We start from the raw sequence: 6097 nt of genomic DNA on the forward strand, positions 1-6097 counted from the left end.
TCTGGAGAGCAGTGCTCATTCAAGGAGCTGCTCCAGGAGACGCAGGTCTCGAGTTCCTCACAATTGATTTTCCTATTTTAAGGAGAAGGGCTGGCTGTCTCTTTGCAAACATCGATGCTTCTGTTGCACGCTATCGAACAGGAGCACAGAGTTGCTACGAAGCCTTGGGAGGATCTCAGCTCTGTCCTCTTCATCTATAGTCTGCCGCTGCCACTGGCCAAAAGCACAGGGAGGGCCTGTGTGTGCTACAACCAGGTCATCTTGTATGGAGCGGGAGGGGCTGCCCCAGACTCTTTAAAGAGAGAACTTCCCCAGGAAGCTCGGTTTGGTTCTCCTGACTCTGGATGATTCATCATGCCATCACTTGTTCTTTGCTTTCAAGGTGAACTGAAAGATACCCTCCCTGCGAAGACGTACCCACAGTGAATCTGTGAGTATAATTGTACTTGGGTAAAGAGTTCTTTCAGAGTTAAGTGAAGAATCTCATGATGACATAATTCTGGATTGTTTTAGTTATCCCTAAACCCAATGGTAAGTTTTCTTAATAAGAGGCAGAAGAGTAGGTGTAGACACACAGAGAAGAAGGCTGTGTGGACGGAGAGGCAGAGATGATAGTGATGCAGCCAAGTCTAAAGATGCCCAGAGCCACCAGTACTGGAAGATCAACAGAAGAGCCTGCCCTGGAGCCTTTGCGGGGTATGATGCTGCTGACAACCGTGACTTGGGAGTTCTGCTCTCCAGAGCTCACAAATACAGACACACATACTAACAGACAGACATACAGACACACACCACACACAAATACACAGCACACACGTAGACATACAGACATACACACACTACACATATAGACACACAGGCACACACACAGAACACAAATGGAATCTATTAATAAAAATGACAACACAGGAAGAAACTATAGGAAAGAGAAATACTGCTGTGCTCCTGAGCACTGAGAAGCCACTTGTCCCCTCCTTAAGAGGGAAACCACTGGAACTAATGTGTCCCCACAGCTCTTTCTCCGACTCTCTAAAGGGTTAGAGTGGCTGGTAGCTTCATTCAGCTGCTTGGAGCGTTCCCCCATTTGTATTCCCTCCACATGCATCTCCCCATCACAGAGGGACTTGCAGAGCAAAGCCTGACATTTTCCAGTTCTTGAGTCTGTGCCCAGAATCAACAACCCTCACCAGGAAGAGTGAATAAATCCTCAAGATCCTAGAGCAGAATTCCCCTGGCTGCCTGGCCGTGGCTTCCCCTTCCTGCCCCTGAAGCTGGTGCTGGCGTCTCATGATGACAATGTTGACAAAAGAGTGGTCCCAGAGCAGAATGGTAAATACAGCCATCCTTTCACACCTACGGCTTCTGCATCCTTAGACACAACCGGCCACAGATCAAAAACAGTTAAAAACAATTCATCTGAGCTGAATGTATACCAGCTTTTCCCTAAACCACTTTTTTTTTTTTTTTTTTTTACCACTCCTAGACAGTATAACAACTGTTCATGTGTCTACACAGGTGTTATGTGTCAACAAATTTATGTTGAATAAGACACCGTAGTAATCTAGAGATGAATTAAAGTGTATGAGAGGCTGGGTGTGGCACAGAATGCCTGTAATTCCAACAACTGAGTGGCCAAGGAGGAGGGATGCCATGAGGTAGTGATCAGCCTCTACTGTATGGAGTGATCCTGTCTCAAAAACAATAAATGAAAACACTCCTTTGCAAAACCAAACAGATCATTATCAACAACAAACAAAAACAAAGTCTCCAGGAGGATGTATACTGATCCCCAGTGACTCCTGTGGCTTTTTATATAAGGGACTTAGACATTTTTGTATCCTTGGGGTTCTGGATTCAATCGGTCCCTCATAGGCACCCAGCATGTCTGTACTGATTCAGCTTCAGTGACTTCAGGAGAGTCCAGCCTGTCCCTTTTGTTCAGGACTATAAACCTTAAGAACGGCAGGATGTGGGTTAGGGGACAGTGTGGGATTTGCTTGCGGGCCATTTTTTATGGCTTGCTTGAGACCCACGTGACTTCACAGAGACCCCTTATCTATGGATAGGCTCACATTTTGCACATATGGGAAGGCTGCCCCGGTGTCGCATAGGTAACTTGTGTGTTGCATGAACTGGGCATGGTGCCGTGGTTCAGGAAGGTCAGAAACAGCTGCTCCCCATCACTACATTTCTTCCCCCATCGTTCCACCTCTGTCCAGTCCCATGGATTTTCCAGTCTATTTTAGGTCTTCATAAGCAGTCCCATTTAGGTTTATAAAGTCCAGACTAAGCTAGTATCAAAGCCCTATGACTTTTCTGAGGAGAAAGCTATAGGCAATGTCAGGCACTTGTCTCTGAGTAGGTTTTCCAGACTCCAGGAGTGACCTCATTCTTGAAGGAGCTCCTGGAAGGTCCTCGTGCCTAGTTTTAGGCATGTCCTCTTTTTCCTGATGGAAGAGAGAACACACAACCCTCCAGACTGCAAGAAAATCCCACTTGGACTTTTATCTCTAATTATTTTTACTCTGTGCGCATCCCCTGTGGGCAGTTCCAGCCATGAGTCACACACTTGCTTTGGGGCTCCTCTGTAGATGGGGAGGCTCTTTCCAGGGAGTGTGCTGCCCTGGTTGAAGAGGACTCACCCCCTGAGTACGCCTTGGGAGTGCTCAAGCTCTCCATCCCTTACCTACTCCTCCTTCTACCGCTTCTTTAAGCTCTGGTTCCCTGGTACCCATGTGGTCTTCAGCATGGCATGACAACTTTGCCTGAGGGAATAACTGAGCTCCAGGCCTAGGGCTTTCTTGACCCTTCTAAGATCTACCAAGTCACTCTCAATATGGTCTTCATCCACTCTGGTTGCTGCTGACTCCTTGGGAGAGAGGGCTTAAAAAGGATCAGATCTGTAGCAAGAGGAATAAAGTGAGGTCTCTTTCTACCAGTGATGGGGGACCAGTGTGCTCCACTGCCAGCGAAGATGTTGGGAGCACTCTGAGGAGCTGTATTCTAGCAGCAGCAGTACCACCCCTCCCATCCCCCACTGCCATCAGGTCCATAAGGTAAGGGTTACTCCTCCTCCTAACACCGTTTTGGCTCCAGTCCTTAATGCCCTGGGGCTGGGTTCACCTTTCCTTTTAGTGACAAAGAAAAAAACATCTGGAAAACTCAGCTTAAAGGAGGAATGACTTGTCGTGGCTTACAGTTTCATAGGTTTTAGTCTGTGGCTGCTTGGCCTCGATGCTGTGAGCTTGTGATGGGCCGGACCATTATGACAGAGGTAGTACATCAGAGGTACTCACCCCAGATTGACTCTGAAGGGGGGGCATGCTGAGATCAAGGTATAGCCATTAGCGACATGCATACCTCTGGAGAACTACTCCCTCCAATCAAGTCTCACCTCCTAATAGTTCATTGCTTGTGAATTCATCAATCAATGAGTTAATACATTGGTGAAGTTAGAGCTTGCTTGGTCCAATCATCTCCCAGAAGCCCATTAGCTAGGCATCAATTCTTTAACGCATGAACCTTTGGAAGACATTTTGATGCACATCATAATGGGCCAAGATATTTAATTTGGTGAGATTCTCACTTCAAGATGGATGGCACCATGTTTGGGCAATTCCTTTCTAATTTCCAGCAGAGGAGCATGGCTTTATTCCACTTCAGAGGGAAGTCATGTGGGAAGAAGACTGAGAAGAGGCAAGAGTTTGAAGCAGAGAGAGGAGTTTGAGTCCCTCTTTGAATGAATGTCCCTCTGGGAATAATTGGTTGCATTTGAGCAGCGTGTAGTGTGCAGATGGGACACTCGGGGGGAGAAATGGTATCAAGAGGGGAAATTAAAGGACAAGCCAATCACCAACGGTATCCGGATCTGTTGGTCCTGCCAGAGTCTGAGGTTTATTCTTAAGGCAATGGGAATGATGACAAGATTTAAGGCAGGCAATTAACAGCAGCGGCTCAATGTTTTAGAACAAGGGCTCTGATTGCCTCCCAGGGCAAAAAATGTAATGGGTCCAGACAAGCTCAAAGCGGGAGATCAGGTAGGAGGCTATGGCTGAAGTCCAGGGAGGGATGATGAGTTTGGGCCGAGGCAATAACAAGAGTGGGAGGCCTTGGGGAGGCAGGAGATGAGTCAGCCAGGGGCCTCGGTGGAGGCGGAAAGCAGAAGAGAGAGAATCTGGCTTGAACTATGGGTTGCTTGACTTGGGGAGCACATGAGGGGGACAGCCCTCACCCTGTCCTGAAAGGCTGTGGGGTCCCCTGTCCCTGGATAGGCACAACTCCGTCCCTGGCCCTGGTTCCTCAAGGGACAGTTCCCAAGACTGCTGTCCCTTCTCTGTTAGAGTCCAGAGGATGCACCCACTCCAGAGCAGTATGGCAGAGTAACTTCCTATCTTGTCATGTTCCATGGGTAAAACAGCGCCTATCAGCTGTGGCTTCCATGCCTTTGGGAACAGAAAGAAAAAACTAGATGTTTTCACCTTGATTTTGCCCATATTTGATCTGCCATTTGAGGATATTCAGCCCAACAAACATCTAATTATATTGGACCAACATAGGTCTTGCTTGGTTTTATTTTTTCTTCTTCTTTGTTCTCTTTGCCTGTTCAGAACATTCAAAGTTTACTGATCTAACAGACCAAAGAAAATACCACCCATGACAGAGCTGGCTAAACAGCAATCCTATTATCCCTCTCTGGCACGATGGGAAAGTGCATTTCCCAAATACCGCTGTAATTAGGCTGAGGCCACGTGACTGGGTCTGGCCAATGCTGCAGGCTAGAAAAGACGTCAAGTGGCTTCTGGGCCTGGCACAAAGCCCTGCACTCAATGGCTCATGCGCTCTCCTCCTGTGGTAACATCAAAGGCCACGAGTGAAAGATGGTGGCGATCCAAGATGGAAGCTGTTTGGATTCGTGTGTCACCTCTTGGAAGAGAGCCACTAATCTGCTTTGGCTGTGACTTGAGCAAGTAGTAAACTTAAAGTGTGTCAGGCCTATGAAGCCAAGGGTTCTTTATGTAGGGCTTGTTATCCCAGCTCAGGCACTTGGTCAGCAGTAAAGCATGGCTTTTCTCTAGGATCACTCAAACCTCTATGCACTTGGCTGTCTACACTGGTGCTCGCTGGCTGGAGCCTGGCATTGTCGTGAGAAGACAGACAGTCTATGACAAAGCATATTGGCCTCTTGTCACAGCATCTGAAAACAGACTACAGATATTTGAATGGGTATATGTACATATATACACACTTTTATGGACAAGCCTTGAAGCATTTGCTGATAAACACATACTTCTGGGGAAATTCATATTTTCTAAATCAAAGTCAAGAAAAATGAAGTCGATCTGGGTATGGAGGCTCACGCACTTGTGAGGCTGGGGCAGGAGTACTGCCGTATATTAGAGGCTAGTGTGGCCTACACAATGAGATGCTGTCTCAAAAGGAAAATAAGAGAGAAGAGAGGGAAAGAGGAAGGAAAGAGACAGAAAATAAGCAGAAAGAGAGAGGAAGGTCAAATGAAGACAGAGTTCTTCATGCTTCCAAACAGCGTTGTTTTACTGAACTGGAACATAATGATGCTGCCCCATGGAGTGTGTCCTCAGGCTCCCCCAACTCCCATCTCAATGCTTGTCTTTGAGGAGAGCACCTTTTGTTATACCTCAAGCGTTCATTGCCATCTCCAAGGGGACAGCTGGGTACTTTCGCTCTCCAGATGAAAGGCCACTACGTAGGCAGTGGGCACTCGAACCTCAGGATGCCTTTGAGCTGAGAATGAACTCTGGAGAAAGCCAAACCACTGTGCATGGAAACAAGAGCCGAGGGCTGGGAGGCTCATGGTGTCCTCTCTGGAGGCTTTCATCCTACTGAGGAGCAGAGTGAAGGGAGGAGAACCAATGTCTAGGATGAGCCACCACAGCAGCAGAGAGAAAAAACCAACAGGGAGAACAGGACTCTTAAAAATGTCACTCAAATATCCAAACACACTGTGACAGTTTCTGACCTACGGTTCACCAGTGGCTGAGAGAAACAGAGATGGAGCTGAGTGATATGAAGACGGGGATGTGGCTGGGCAGATTGGGACAGGGACAGAAACAGGAAGAGG

The 6097-nt window shown here is 47.5% G+C and overlaps 1 long non-coding RNA gene across 1 annotated transcript; it reads left to right on the top strand.

Annotated features, from left to right (window-relative positions):
- The first annotated feature begins 378 nt into the window (after positions 1-378).
- On the top strand, positions 379-5465 carry LOC121829813 (uncharacterized). The gene is made up of 3 exons (XR_006072889.2): positions 379-430; positions 2940-3056; positions 4608-5465. It is a non-coding gene; the product is annotated as an uncharacterized LOC121829813 (long non-coding RNA).
- Positions 5466-6097: the final 632 nt, after the last annotated feature.

Source organism: Peromyscus maniculatus, chromosome 5 (assembly GCF_049852395.1).
Source record: "Peromyscus maniculatus bairdii isolate BWxNUB_F1_BW_parent chromosome 5, HU_Pman_BW_mat_3.1, whole genome shotgun sequence".
Classification (NCBI taxonomy): Eukaryota; Metazoa; Chordata; class Mammalia; order Rodentia; family Cricetidae; genus Peromyscus; species Peromyscus maniculatus.